We start from the raw sequence: 17,052 nt of genomic DNA, 5'->3' as shown, positions 1-17,052 counted from the left end.
GTTTTCAACACGAGCTCAAGAGCAAGAAGTGCTCCTGAACACTAGCACAAGTGCGAAAGTGTTTTTACCACTAAGAGGAGTGTGAAAAGTGATGCATGCGCCATGGGCATGCGCCATGGGCAGATAGTAATTGAGAGAGCCTGGACACCACCCAAAATTAATTAATTAATTAATTTTAATTTCCGATTTTTACGATTTTTACGATTTTCTCGATGTTCTCATAAATTTCAAAATTTGAAAATTTTATTTTTCTAAAAAAAAAATCTAAAATTTCCCAAATTCCACATTTTCCCAAATTTTCAAAAAAGGGTGACGATAAAAAAATATCTATATTTTTCCCCTAGTCCACAAATGGTGGTCCTGGAGCAGTACCCCAAAAAGGGGAAGTGATTTCATAAAAAACGGTAAATTTTTTAACCATATGATTAAAAAAAATTTTGAAGCCAACAACATATTGCAAGTTTGCGAATATTTGTGAATATTTTTGAATGTTTGTGAATGTTTGTGAATGTGATTTCCTACAGCGGGTACGCAAAAAAAACCCCGGCATGCGCCATGGGCAATGCAATCAGTCGCTATATAGGAACTCCCACCCCTTACATATTACAAACTACGAGCAACAGTACCCGCCCTATGGGCAGGGCTTCAATTGGGAGGCCCAAATGAAAAGGCTAAATATCAGAAATTGAAGGGTTTTTTTCTTTTAAACGATTTATATAAACATACGTTAAATCTCGATCGGTGCAGCCGTTTGTGCGGCACCCGGGAAAATAACGTCATGCGGGAGCAAGTATCAGCAGGATGTGGCAGTGTGGGAGTCCACGTTTCTGATCCTCCTTCATGCCGAGGTAGCCCACCACTTCTCCAAGCAGTCTGCTCTTCAGATCCGCCATGACAGATTTAAGCTTGATACTGAAGACGTGTGCAGTTAGTCCTCCCGATGTCGTATGTACTCCCGATACGTGTTTCCTTCATTGTAAAAACTTCCAAATCAACAGTTAAAAGGATTTTGAGCCGATAGCTGTTACGGCCTTGGCAAGATCAATGGAGACAACAATCTGTTAGCGTATTCACCGCCCAAATAGCTATGTGGAATTCTCTCATGCGGAGATTAAACTAATCGTGTTCACAATCGCTATGTCGTATGTACTCCCGATACGTGTTTCCTTCAGTTGAAATGGGTTAGAATTCTCTCAAGCAGGGATTCAACCCATGTCCTTATAAAAGGTCTTTGTCCGAGGTCACCAAGTCCGATCGGTGCAGCCGTGCAGCGATCGGTGCAGCCGTTTGTGCGGCACCCGTGAAAACAACATCGTCACAATGAAAACATCGTCACAATGAACGTTATGCGAATGTTATGCGGGAGTCCAAATCTGAGAATGCTGGAGACTAAAACTGAAATTGGGAAAACTAAATAGCCTATTTTACTCCAGGAGATCCCAGGATTACCCACCCAAAATATCGTTGAGATCGGTTCAGCAGTTTTTATGGTACCTTCGAACAGACAGACAGACGGACGGACATTTGGTGAATTATAGTAAGATTACTTTAAGTAAAAAAAATAAAAAACGATTTTTTGGGGGGGATATATAAAAATGGATGAGCAAAAAGACAGAATATTTCAATATATATTTAACGCAATTAAATATTTGGTTGGGAAAATTCTAATATGTATACACATTGGAAATAGGGATAACACACAGAGTGAATGATTAAACGCTAATTATTTTCAAAACTATATAAAATGAATGATTTTTTTACCCGTTTGGGAAAGTAAGATAAAATTTAATAAACATAGGAATCTCCCAAATTCATTAAGATGTCTAATAGTTGGTTCAAGCGGCTGTGAGAAAACCTGTTTGCTTTTAAACATGCTCCTTACTCCAAACTTTTTAGATTATGAAAATTTAATAATTTTCACAAAGTCAAGTTTTCAACCAATCAACTACACACACACACACACACACACACACACACACACACACACACACACACACACACACACACACACACACAAACACACACAAACACACATACATGGATAGAGCAAACCAAATTTTTAGTGATAAAATATAAAATATATAACAAAAAAAAGTTTGAGAAAAAAAATTGATTTTCATTTAAATAACTTTCTCTTATATAAAATGAACAATACGAAGACATATAAAAAGAGGGTCACAACATATTGTAATGTTTGTGATCGTGATTATAAAAACAATTCTAAACAACACTTTTGCACAAACAAACACAAAGCCAAACTTTCACAGATGATGGCCCCGCTTGGACAAGAAAAACCAAAAACATGGTATTGTGATGTTTGTAAACACAATTATAAAACTGGACGTAGAAGACATCTTATGACACGCAAACACACGACCAAACTTTTACATACGATGGTCCCACCTAAACGAGAAACAAAATATTGTGGTGTTTGTGATAGGACCGTCTTGAAGAGGAGCTTTCCCACTCATATTAAATCACAAAAACACATAAAGTTGCTTGGATACTCTGTTAAGGACTCTGATGGAGCATTTAAGGACCATATTAGAATAAGGATTTTTAATTTGAAACCCCCAGACCCAAAATCAATAGCTGAGGCGGTTGAAACAGTCAAACCCGCCATTGAAAGGTATGTAAAGAATACGTTGGCTGAGATTAATCCCTTTAAATTTTATATGGGTGTAAAAATGGAATTGATTAAAACAAATAGTAAAAAACCGGATAATGAAAAATCGAATAGTGAAAAATCAGGTAATGAAAAATCAGGTAATGAATAATCGAATAATAAAAAAGAGGATCTTGTTATAGAACGCTATATGAGAACAAAACCTTACTTTATCACATCACTCCGGAGTCCGGGGGTTCTTATTAACGGATGTTTATGATAAACTTATAGAACAGGAAGAACTTGTAGATCATTCGCTTGCAGCTAGTGGATTTACTATTACTAAAATACTTTTCATCGATATACACGTTATAAAATCAGACCCCCTTAAAGCCTCTTCTTACATTGATTTACCGGATGTTATAAAAAATAAACAGGCGGTTATTAATATTAAAAACAAAGATCATAAATGTTTTATATGGTGTGTTCTCAGACACTTACATCCCCCTAAATGGAAGGATGAAAGGGTATCACATTATGAGAAATACGAACATATGCTTTGTACTAAAGATCTACAATTTCCAATGTCATTGACTGATATTCCTAAAGTCGAGAAAATGAATAACCTACAGTCACGTGAAAAAGTAAGTACACCCCATGTAAAGTTTTGTCTTTTTCAACATATTTCAACATACAGCTATTTGATCTTCATTTCAACAATATTGATAGATAAAGGTGATATAATGTAACAAATATCATGAAACATATACATTTTGTAGTCCATTGTATAATTTAAATAAACATAAATGCAAATTTCGCATGTGGAAAAAGTAAGTACACCCTGAATTTATCACTACTTCAAATACCTAAAATTAGAATCAGGTGCACCAGCTCGGGTGCAAATTATTACAACATTGTTGGAGAGGATGTTGGAGCAACATGTCTTATTTAAACCTCAGACATTTAGTTTGGTTTGCTCTTTGTTGTTGAAGTGTGTGGCATCACCATGCCGAGATCAAAAGAGCTCTATGAGATCTTCAGAAAGAAGGTTATAGATGCCTTCGAGTCTGGGAAGGGATTTAAAAAGATCTCCAAACAATTTGAAATCAATCATTCGACTGTCCGGAAGATCATCGACAAGTGGAGAAGATTCCAAACAACTGCCAAATTGTTCAGGCCAGGCCGCCCCAGCAAGTTCAGCCCGAGATCAGACCGCAAGATGCTGAAAGAAGTCTCGATGGACCCCAGAATGTCATCACGGGACCTACAGGTAGCTCTTGCCACTGTTGATGTCAAAGTGCACGAGTCTACCATTAGAAAGAGGCTGCACAAATTTGATCTACATGGGAGGTGTGCCAGGAGGAAACCTTTGCTGTCCAGAAAGAACATCAGGGCAAGACTAAAGTTTGCCAATGAACACCTAGGCAAAGACCAGGACTTCTGGAACAATGTGCTCTGGATAGATGAGTCAAAGGTAGAGCTATTTGGCCACAGTACCAGAAGATATGTTTGGCAAAAACTAAAGACAGCATTTGACCACAAGAACCTGATACCAACTGTAAAGCATGGTGGTGGAAATATTATGGTTTGGGGCAGCTTTGCTGCATCAGGGCCTGGGCAGCTCACCATCAGAGAATCCACTATGAATTCTTCATTGTACCTGAGTGCTTGAGGATAATGTGAGGTCATCTGTTGGAAAGTTGAAGCTCAACCGAAGGTGGACCTTGCAACATGGTGGACCTATAATGGACCTATAATGGCTAGTACATCTATAATGGACCTATAATGGCTAGTACATCCCGTCTCCAGAAATTGTTAATTGTTAGTAATTAATCACAAATGTATCCTGGGTCCTATTAGCTGACTGATGTTGTCAATATTCTTGTGACTCTTGTGACCTTGAACTAAGGGCAAAGTTCAAAGAGCATATTTTGGCCACAATTCTGCATTACCATGATTGTGTTCCTATGTGCATCTAATGGTTATTGTTGACACACATTGTAAAAAATTTTGCACTGAGTAAACTGGAAACATGTTTTTGCTTTTAGATTAGCTTCTTATATTGTTCACAACAAAGGATCTTCATATTCTTCTTCTTCTTCATCAATCCCAAAAGCATGTCCGTGGTCATTGTTAGTACAGTTGTCATCATCTGCACCACACAAACACATCTCTGTGCAGTTCATATTATGTGATCTGCAAGAGCAGTGAGAGCTGCATTTTGTTGTCGTACATGCAAACTCCAAAATCCTTTCACCTTCTTCATTCCTCACTCCATATCCGTAACCCCCATGAACTCCCTCAAAACCGTCCATACTCCTTCCCACATGTCCATTTAGGTCTCCTCCGACCACAACAACTTCCTCATCTTTCACGTTTTCCATCAGCTTCTCTATCGCACACCAGAACTTGTCCCTCTCTTCATCGGTCCAACCGACCTGCAGAGCATATCCTGAGATGACGTTCACCAAGAGCTTTCCAATCATCATTTTCACCATCATCAACCTTTCACTCACTCTCGTCACACTCGCCACACTGTCTACAAACTCCTCAGAAAACAGGACACCAACACCATGCACGCCTTCCGGGCACCCTTGCCACACAAACTTGTATTTCTGTCCCTGCCTACCCTTCACCATTCTCACACCACTTCCCTGCCATCTCGTCTCCTGCACACAACATATGTCCACTCTTCTTCTGACCAATACTTCCACCACTTCTCCTGATTTCCCTGTCATTGTCCCTACATTCCATGTCCCAAACCTCAGAAACCGATCTCCACGTGGGGCATCAGACGTTTCGTCGTCATAAATGGAGTGATTTCCACCCTTGCTTCGATCGGGTTCCCCACCTTGAGTTTTGATGAGAGGGAGTGAGGTCCCCCACGGGGTACTTCGGGCTGTACCCTGCCCATATGTAATTGTAATATTGTCATGGTTCCCTTTTCGAGGCAATGTTTTTATGGCCAGATGCCCTTCCAGACGCCAACCCTTTTAGTCGCCTCTTACTACACACAGGGATATGGTGTACCTATTCTAAACCGGGATACACACCGGGTAATTTGAGGGCTAGATGCAAAATGGAGGGGGAATTTTGTGAAGCTGTGGTGGACACTGGGACGCCATTATTGATCCAGATGTGTTAGACCAAAGTGTAGTAAACTGGGACAAAATTGATAGGTAATCAGGACACAGCCTTCAACTGGCTATGGGGGCAACTGCACCAATATTTGGGATGTGGGTGTTGGGATGGAGTTTCGTGCAGTCTGGAGGTCAAAGTGGTGTATGGGTGGCCAAGGTGTGCGAACAGTGTCTTCTGGGATTGAGTATCCTGGTGGAACATGGCTGTCAACTAGACCTTGAGTGAGGTCATATGTGGTTGGGCACTGAGGGGCTTCATTTGGTCGGACTGGGGGATGTGAGGAGGTGCTGGGGATGTGGCAGTGTGGATGCCGCAAACTGTGACCGTGCCCCCCAGGTCCGAGGCCTTGGGAATGGCAGAGTTGGCAGCAGGTGCTCACCACATTGGCCAGCTTAGGCCAGTGGAGCCGAAGGATGGATTGTGGGTCACGCCCATGTGGACCCTTGTGGGCCATGTTGGCGTTTTGGCTGCTCAACTTACCCGATAGCCCTCACATGGTAAAAAGGGCAGAGCTGTCATAGCCAATGGTAGTAGTGGAGTGAAGGTCACCAGAGGAGGCGGATCCACATGCTTGCCAGTGAGCCGGATAAAAGGAAATTTGGGGAAATTGATTGGCCCCATGGGATAAATTGGGAATTTGGCGGGGTGGATGGCACTCTTGGACCCGGCCAAACTGCGACTATCTGCACTTAAAGGTAAGGTGTCTTGATGTGTCCTGTCCCAAGTGTTCGGTTCTTGATCATAAATTGGGACATGAGTAATTTGGAGTGGGGGCGGGTGAGAGTGATGTCATGGTCTGTGAGTGGATCAGTTTGCGTGTGACAAAAAGTGTCTTGTGTTGATGCTTGTTGTGCAAAAGAGCTGAGTTGTGGTTGAAGTGTGTGTGGTGAAATTGTATCCAAGTTGCGACCCAGGCGCCATTACCGCTTCTCTCCACTATGTGGCTATTATAATAACAACTTAGCTCCGAGACGAGAAGTGCAGTCCTGAGACATTTATCATGCTTTATCCATGTGTATGCTAAGAATGGTAAGGGAACCACTTTTCATGTCGCTTGCTTGCATGCTTGATTATGATACTCTTATTGCTTATATGCGTGACATATATTGATCCTATGATTGCTAATTATCTTTCAGATATTGCTGGTGTTCGATACAGATTAAACTCACCTTCGGAGACCCTGTTGTAGATCTGATTATTTTACAACACTTAATCTGTATCGAGCTATTGTCATCATCCAAGATCAACATGACCCACAAGCTTTTACAGTTGCCCATGTTTGGAGCGGACCCACAAACTGCGGAAGCTCTGAGCCAGCTCAAGCATTGGCTCAGTCTGCTGACCAGCTACCTGCAAGGGCATCACGACATCACCGATGATGTGAGGCGCACAGTACTGAACTCCCATGTGACCCACATCGTTCACGACTACATATCTCATTGTGCGACATTCGATGATGTCGTGACTGAGCTGTGCGCCATCTATATCAAGCCGCAGAATGTTATTCACATGCGGTACCAGCTCGCCTCCAGGAAGCAGGACGCTTCGGAGTCCCTCACTCATTTTGCCCAAGAATTGCGGCATCTTGGCAAAGAATGTGCGCATGAGACCCGAACCCACGAGCAAATGTGTGATGATTTGATGCGTGACGCTTTTATTTCCGGTCTTTACTCTACTAGCATCCGGCGATGTCTGCTGGAAGAACTGAACCTGATGCTGAAACAGGCCCTCAATCAAGCTGTTGTGCTTTTCGAAGCGCAGGCACAATCTGAGGTGTACGGACGGCCTTACATTACAACGGGGCTCACTGAAGAGTGGCGCTCGGAGACCGAAGCTGCTACGGAGTTCGCTGCTCCCAACACACAGCCCGAGGTGGCTGAGGCACTCGGAGCCAAAGGTACGAGCCTTGCCATGACTACCTCGGCCGGCAGCAACGCTAAGTGCTTCTTCTGCGGAAATAGAAATCATCTCCGTACTGCTTGCCCGGTGCACAAAGTTTCTTGTCATACTTGTGGCCGGAAGGGTCACTTTGCCAAAGTATGCCAATCGGGGTGCGCGCAGCGCACCCGACTGACATTGGCTGGCATCAACTCTACGCGTATGGCATGCGCATCACCACTGGCCATTCCGGTGCAGCCCGGACCTCGGGGGCTGACCAGAGCCGTCGTTCCAGTCCTGATTGAGTGGAAAACAGCTGGAGCTTTGGTCGACATGGGATCGACCGAGAGCTACGTCGATATGGGCCTCGTCCGCGGTCACGGTTGGCCTATCCTTGGAGGATCGCGCAGAATCTATATGGCATCGCAATCTTTATGGATGCGGACAAAGGGCGAATGTCGTGTGAAGTTAGTTATTAATGGTAAAATGTACCCTGATGTTCGCCTAATGGTACTGCCCACCTTATGCGCCGAAGTTCTATTCGGGCACGATTTTCTCGAGCGCCACGGTCGCTTAGAAATGACGTTTTGGGGGGATGACACGCTCTCGGTATGTGCCCTGGCAGGAATGTCTATTGAACCGATGACTTTGTTTCCGAACCTGACTTTGGATTGCGCCCCAATTGCGATCAAATCCCGGCGCTATTCCCGGGCTGATACTCAATTAATTTCTGAGAAGACGAGCAAACTCCTCTGCGAAGGCATAATCGAGCCCAGCCGTTCTCCTTGGCGTGCGCAAGTTTTGGTCGTGCAGTCCGAAAATCATCGCAAGCGCATGGTAATCGATTATTCGCAAACCATAAATAGGTTTACGCTTCTGGATGCCTATCCGTTACCAGAATTGGATTCTCTGGTTCGACAGGTCGCCCAATATGGCGTGTACAGCACTCTCGATCTCCGGAGTGCGTATCATCAAATCCCTATTGCTGACAATGACAAAATCTAAACTGCTTTTGAATCCAGACAGAGGTTGTATCAGTTTACGCCTCTCCCTTTTGGCATAACAAATGGGGTCTCTTGCTTCCAGAGGGCTATGGACGACATCGTTACCAGAGAACAATTAACAGACGTTTTTGTCTATTTGGATAATCTGACGGTCTGCAGCTACGATCAGGCTCATCATGACGCCAATTTGCAACGCTTCCTCCAGGTGACGCGAAAGTATTGTCTGACGTTTAATGAGGACAAATGTCGCTACTCCTCCAGGACGATTCATCTCCTTGGGTACACTGTGACCCAAGGAACCATAACACCTGACAAGGAACGTCTCTGCCCTTTGCTCGACATGGCGCCACCGCATGATCGTGCTTCTTTGAAGCGTGCCCTCGGGCTGTTTGCACATTATTCAAAGTGGGTCGAAAGTTACTCCGAGAAGCTTCGTCCCCTCATTGATTGTAACATGTTCCCTCTCCCTCCCGCTGCCAAGGTCGCCTTCCAGGCTCTGAAGTCGGACATAGCTGGCGCTGCAGTGTCCTCTATTGACGATAACATTCCCTTTGTCCTCAAGAGTGACGCGTCGGACCACGCCATCGCTGCTACTCTCTCTCAGGGGGGAAGCTGGTGGCGTTCTTCTCAAGGACGTTATCCTCCGTTGAACGACGTCATTCTTCTGTGGAAAAGGAGGCGTATGCGATAGTTGAGTCGATTCGTCGTTGGAGACCATATTTGTTAGGTAGACGCTTCAATGTCATTACTGATCAGCAGAGTGTTGCTTTCATGTATGACAAAAGACATGCCCAGCACATTAAAAATGAGAAAATCACTCGCTGGCGCATAGAGCTTGCTGATTCTAGCTTTGGTATCAAGTACAGCCCTGGGCAGGAGAATTACGCAGCAGACGTTTTATCCAGACCAGGTGTTTGCGCGAGTTTAAACTCCTCCGATGATTTACACATTCTCCATGATAACTTGTGTCACCCTGGGGTGACTCGTCTGGCTCATTTTGTGCGAAGACGCAATTTGCCCTACTCTGTCGAGGATGTTCGCCGTTTATGTCGCTCTTGTCCAGTTTGCGCCGAACTCAAACCCCGCTTCTATAAACCCGACATGGGGACACTGATTCAGGCTACTAAGCCCTGGGACCGATTAGCGATGGACTTCAAAGGGCCGCTACCTGCCTCCGGGGCCTCTCGTTACCTCCTCACCATTGTGGACGAGTACTCTAGATTCCCTTTTGCCTTCCCGTGCAGCGATATGTCTGCTGCTACGGTTATCCGATGTCTGCAATACCTGTTTTCGATGTTTCGGAATCCGGGGTATGTGCATACCGACCGAGGAGCGGTGTTCTTGTCGCAGGATGTGCGGGCCTTTCTGTTGCAGCGTAATATTGCGTCAAGCTACACCACCCCGTACAGCCCACACGCTAATGGTTGCGTAGAGCGCTTTAATGGCACTATATGGAGGGCCATATCTTTGGGCCTCAAGACTCATGGCCTGCGTCCGGACCAATGGACTGGAATGGTGCATGGGGCCCTTCAATCAGCTCGCTCCTATGCACGGCTACAAATGAAATCCGCACAATCGTTTATTTTGTTACCACCGTCGCACGGGATCTGTCCGCCCTCTGCCTGGGTGGCTCGCTCAGCCCGGTCCGGCCTTTCTCAAACGGGCGGTGCGCGTGAGCAAATATGACCCAATCGTTGACAAGGTTCAGATCCTCCAAACTAATCCTGATCACGCTCGAGTCCAACTGCCAGATGGACGCGAGTCAACTGTGTCGGTCCGTAAACTCGCGCCCTGCTGAGATCTCATGGGGACCGAGCTCTGCTTGGGAAACCCGGTGTTGGGGAAGTCGCCTCCGCTTCCACCCCTCACTCGCCCGAGCCGCCAGATATAATTGCACCACCCCCCGTCACCATCGCCTGAGAACACTCCTGATGGAGTCGATCTAGATGCTGCCACCGAGGGCCCCGACGTGTACCGGACGCGCACGGGACGAGAGATTCGCCGCCTTGATCGTTTTGGCTGGTCGTGATATAACTCTTATGTGATATAACTGTAGTTATATGCTTGATGCTAACCGGCTTGCTAGTGAGGTTTTAAACCTGGGGAGAAATGTGGTGAAATTGTATCCAAGTCGCGACCCAGGCGGCATTACCGTTTCTCTCCACTACGTGGCTATTATAAGAACTTAGCTCCGAGACGAGAAGTGTAGTCCTGAGACATTTATCATGCTTTATCCACGTGTATGCTAAGAATGTTAAGGGAACCACTTTTCATGTCGCTTGCTTGCGTGCTTGATTATGATACTCTTATTGCTTATATGCTTGACATATATTGATCCTATGATTGCTAATTCTCTTTCAGATATTGCTGGTGTTCGATACAGATTAAACTCACCTTTGGGACCCTGTTGTAGATCTGATTATTTTACAACAGTGTGAATGTGGGGATTTCACATATAAGCAGGCCATGGCAGTGGAGGAACACAATGACATGGTATTTTTGCACTGCAGTGTTTGAGAATTGAACAGCAATGGGGGAGGGAATGTCATTTTGGATGTTGTGGGTGCACAAGGTGTGTGTCCGCAGGTACGGATCAAGCTCTGGAGGAGAGGTGACTGCGGCCCCCCCTGAGGTAATTTGTCCCTGGCAGCCGGTGGTGTCTGGAATTGGAAATCCATCTGAGGGGGTCTGATGGACGACCAGTGGGTATGGAGACCCCTGGCGACCCGGGGTCTACTGGGGGGGGGGGGAGGGGGGTTGCCCCCAAAAATAGGTATTTGCTCTTTTCTCTGAAACTACATACACAATTTCAATGAAACTTCACCACAACCTTCATCACCCGTAATGTACAAATGTTTGTTCAAGGCATTAGAAAAATTGGGGTCTGAGGGGGTGTTGAGGGTTGAGGGGTGGGGGGGGGGAGGAATTGCCCCCAAAATAGGTATTTTTTTGTTTGTTTGTTTAAAGTCTTATGATTATATTTGTGTGATTCTACATGCTTCCCTGTCTTCTAGAAAACATTCAAACTGGTTTAAAATACCTTTACTCATGGAGTGTACTATTTATTCTACCGGTTGAGCGCCAGGGGTATTGTCCTTATGTTTAATTGGATTATTGGGTGAGATCCCTTTTATTTTGACCAAGTTAGTTAAAAAAGACACCATGTGATCTTGCATATACATCCGTAAGTTGGTGCGGATGAAAAATAGAAAGGTCCACGATGCAGCACTCCTTGCTGTCATAGGATGTGGATGGCAATTTGAGCATTTGGGTTGTCTGGATCTGGAAATGATTCATGGTCAAAACGGATCAAAGGCCAGCCATCACAAAGCATCTACATAATCACCGGAACTGAAGCAAGTGACCATTTATGGAATCAAGCACAGGTGAAAGGCCCAATTGCTGAACGAAATGCATGACGACAACATAGAAAAAAGTACAAAGTAGAACAACGTTTGGTAGAGCACATAACTCCATTAGGCTGAACAGTTTACATTTTGTATTTCACTGATGGGCCGGATCTGCATCCGGACCTTAAACAAAATCTTCGCCTAATTAATATATACAGAATATATTGATAACAGAATATCATTTGTTCATATATATATATCGACATCGGATGATGATTTGTAATACTGGCTACCACCGGGTGGCGCTATACGATACACATTTACATCGAGAGAATTGGGGTCTTCTCCCCACTCTGTAGGTTCAAAAATGTGTTTTTCATCTCCATTTGCAAAGAGTATTCCAACGGTATGCAATATGATTGGGTTACTACCAGTGGGGCCGATTCTATCGATGAATGAACAGACAGACAGAAAATACAACTTTATATATATGTGAAGGTAGATGATTGATGACCCATCTATCATAATAAATGTCAGTGTGTGTGTGCATGTGTGTGTGCATGTGTGTGTGTGCATATGTGTGTGTGTGTATGTGTATGTGTATGTGTGTGTGTGTGTGTGTGTGTGCATGCATGCATGCATGTGTGTCTCCTCCATAACTCCAAAACCATGAAACCTAGTGGCCTCAAAACTTTACACGCATGCTAAGGGAACTCCAAGGGAGTGCATGAATGACAACTGGGTATTTGGATAAATTTAAACATCCCTTTTGAAGATGATTAACGGATTACCTTCATGAAAGACTTATCCTTGGTCAGCCCAACTTCGCCTTGCAGGGGCTTTAGCCACCATTTTGTTTTGGCCTATTGAAACTTGCCTTGCCTTGGAACAACAATGTACTCTCATTGACTAAGTAAAGCATATAATCAAAATCTGTGTTCAGATTTGAGGACTAAATTTGAGGACTGGTGGTCTAAATAGGTGTCGAAATCTGGAGTGAAAATCTGAATATTTTAATAAAAAACCGATTCTTATAACTGAGCGAATTTGCCAATCAATGGATTCTTCGCCCAACAACAGGGAATATGAGCTCTGTTTGAAATGTTTGCTTGCGTCAGTTGGAGTGTATTTCCTGAGAAGATTGAGGTAAGAAGTTTGTTTTTGTATCATCTCTGCTCTTTAAGTAATCGCGTGGTTGAAATGGCGCTTAAAATATGCTCGGCCATACGAAACACCGCCTGGAGATGTTCGGAGACACTTATCAAGGTATCACGGTAACAGGATTTTTACCGAACATGATCTCTGACCTTTGGTCTTTGACCTTGTGACCCCAAAATGTAATCGGTACATCTTTACCTCATTATACATACCTGCACCAAATTTGACTAAGATCCCTTCAGCTGTTCTCAAGTTACCGTGGTAATGAAAACCTATCATGGACGGACGGATGGACAGACAGCCGGACGGACAGCCGGACGGACGGACGGATGGACAGCCGGACGGACGGACAACCCGAAAACATAATCAAAATACATTTAATGTTTAGGCATAAATACATTCAATATTTTGTAAAATTAGCTTTGTCTCGACAGAAAAAAAAATCATAAAAAGGTACTGGATCTCATTATTAATGGTTCAGCTTATATGATACACTGAAAAGATGAACTGGGCCAGCATTTCAACTACACTGCGCTTCTGCTTCAAAATTTATGATGAAACATTTCATACACATGTAGCTCGAGATAAACGCGTTAAAAGTTTCACTCACGATTTATGAGTGCAGAATCACATGCGCTTCCAAAAGAAACATGTTAATCATGATTTTGTTTGTACACAATTTGGTGATGCACTGTACACAATTTGTGATGCACTGTACACAATTCGGTGATGCACTGTACACAATTTCGTGATTCACTGTACACAATTTGGTGATGCACTGCACACAATTTCGTGATTCACTGTACACAATTTGTGATGCACTGTACACAATTTGGTGATGCACTGTACACAATTTCGTGATTCACTGTACACAATTCGGAGATGCACTATACACAATTTGGTGATGCACTGCACACAATTTCGTGATTCACTGAACACAATTTCGTGATGCACTGTACACAATTTGTGATGCACTGTACACAATTTCGTGATGCACTGTACACAATTCGGAGATGCACTATACACAATTTGGTGATGCACTGTACACAATTTGGCAACACACTGCACACAATTTGGTGACGCACTGTGCACAATTTGGCTACACACTGTACACAATTTGGTGATGCACCACACAATTTGGCTACACAGTGCACACAATTTGGCTACACACTGTACACAATTTGGTGACGCACCACAGTTTGACGATGCACTGTACACATTTTGGTGATGCAATGTACAACATTTCGTGATTCACTGTACACAATTTGTGATGCATTGTACACAATTTGGTGATGCACTGTACACAATTTCGTGATTCACTGTGCACAATTCGGAGATGCACTATACACAATTTGGTGATGCACTGTGCACAATTCGGAGATGCACTATACACAATTTGGTGATGCACTGCGCACAATTTGGCAACACACTGCACACAATTTGGTGATGCACCACACAATTTGGCTACACACTGTACACAATTTGGTGACGCACCACACAATTTGGCTACACACTGTACACAATTTGGCTACACACTGCACACAATTTGGTGACGCACCACACAATTTGGCTACACACTGTACACAATTTGGCTACACACTGCACACAATTTGGTGACGCACCACACAATTTGGCTACACACTGTACACAATTTGGTGATGCACTGTGCACAATTCGGAGATGCACTATACACAATTTCGTGATGCACTGCGCACAATTTGGCAACACACTGCACACAATTTGGTGATGCACCACACAATTTGGCTACACAGTGTACACAACTTGGCTACACACTGTACACAATTTGGTGATGCACCACACAATTTGGCTACACACTGTACACAATTTGGTGATGCACCACACAATTTGGCTACACAGTGTACACAACTTGGCTACACACTGTACACAATTTGGTGATGCACCACACAATTTGGCTACACACTGTACACAATTTTGTGATGCACCACACAATTTGGCTACACACTGTACACAATTTGGTGACGCACCACACAATTTGGCTACACACTGTACACAATTTGGTGATGCACTGTGCACAATTTGGCTACACACTGTACACAATTTGGTGATGCACCACACAATTTGGCTACACAGTGTACACAACTTGGCTACACACTGTACACAATTTGGTGACGCACCACAGTTTGGCGATGCACTGTACACAGTTTGGTGATGCAATGTACACAATTTTGCCATAGACATAACACATGTACTGTCCTGTATGCATTGTTTTTGTGAGCTGTGCACATGGTATATTGGTATAAACAGGCCAAAGGTCGGTGTTGGATTGCTCCAATTGCAGGTAGAGGCATCAGCTTCAAATTGTGAGGGAAAAAATTGAAACTTTTTGCTCAAAATAGTGTAGAAATAGCAATGTAAGTAAGCATTGCACACTGTGGCGATGGTAACCAAATAAATCCAAATGTACATACTGTATAATATGCTGAGTATTCAATTTTGTAGTACCGGTACTTAAACATTGTTTTTTTTGTGTTGAATTCTGATTCCACACACTGAGGGATAATGAAGTACTAAATTTGAAAATTTGATTTTTTTTTTGTTTGTTTTTAATATTTTTTAAGAATATTTTTATTAAAATATTTAAAATATTTTTAGTACCGGTACTTAAATATTTTTTACAAATAATATTTTTAATAAGTCACTTGTAGACATGATTTTTTTTCTTTCTCTTTCTGGGTAGATTCCCTAAGTCCAGCCCACGTGTACACACAAGATACGCCATGACGTATGACCCATGACATACAGTAAGGACAGGCGTGTGAAGGAAAAAAGCGAAGGGGTGCTGGCACTCGAGGGGTCTGGACCAAAGGGTAAATGTGGTGTGAGGCCTCAGTGAGTGTGGTGGGCTGGCAGGATGGCCTTGAAGTATGCACACTTACCACGAAGCCGTCCAGAAGACACGACAACATTGACACGGAACTGAAATGTGTGTGTGTTCGGGCCCAGGAAAGGGCCTGAAATTACTCCTGGGGGGAGTCGTAATGGGGGCGACAGGCCCCGGGGGTGTCACAAAAGACACTCGACACGTGCCCACGTGTGCCCGTGGGTGCAAAACCGGGTGCCCACTGACGCGCATGACAACAAATGGAACACATGTCCTGGTCCTTTCGAGGGACGCGAAAGAAGATTGTGCTTGTGCTTGTGCTGTGTGTGCTGAAAATGGAAACGTTAAAAAAAGTAGTTCTATTGAGTTAACCCGAAATGCTGTTTTGTTCTTAAAAAAAAAAAAATTATCCACTCTAAGCTAAAGGATAATGTGCTTTTAAAAAGACCTATGGTATATGGCGAGCATGGCTTCAAATCTCGACCCATCTACATCCAAACTGGCATCCCGTTGTGTGTGTCGTCCCTCGGACGTGTGTCAAACTGGGTGTCCCGTGTGCCGGAATGAATTGGGAGACGTTAAAGATCCTACAGTGTTCTTCAGAAAAAGTAGCGGAGCTTAGGCCCGCTGCTGAAACTTAGAGCACTTTCAAATGCCCCTCTTCCCCCCATAGAAATTCCTGACTTTGCCATTGCCGGTGGGACAGCAGCGTTGGCTCTTGGACCCTCTTCCCTGAAACTTAGAGCACTTTCAAATGCCCCTCTTCCCCCCATAGAAATTCCTGACTTTGCCATTGCCGGTGGGACAGCAGCGTTGGCTCTTGGACCCTCTTCCCTGAAACTTAGAGCACTTTCAAATGCCCCTCTTCCCCCCATAGAAATTCCTGACTTTGCCATTGCCGGTGGGACAGCAGCGTTGGCTCTTGGACCCTCTTCCCTGAAACTTAGAGCACTTTCAAATGCCCCTCTTCCCCCCATAGAAATTCCTGACTTTGCCATTGCCGGTGGGGCAGCAGCGTTGGCTCTTGGACCCTCTTCCCTGAAACGTAGAGCA

This window comes from Myxine glutinosa, chromosome 7, assembly GCF_964187855.1.
Source record: "Myxine glutinosa chromosome 7, kmMyxGlut1.1, whole genome shotgun sequence".
NCBI lineage: Eukaryota > Metazoa > Chordata > Myxini > Myxiniformes > Myxinidae > Myxine > Myxine glutinosa.
The sequence above is the reverse complement of the archived record's forward strand: the minus strand, read 5'-3'. Positions refer to the sequence as shown.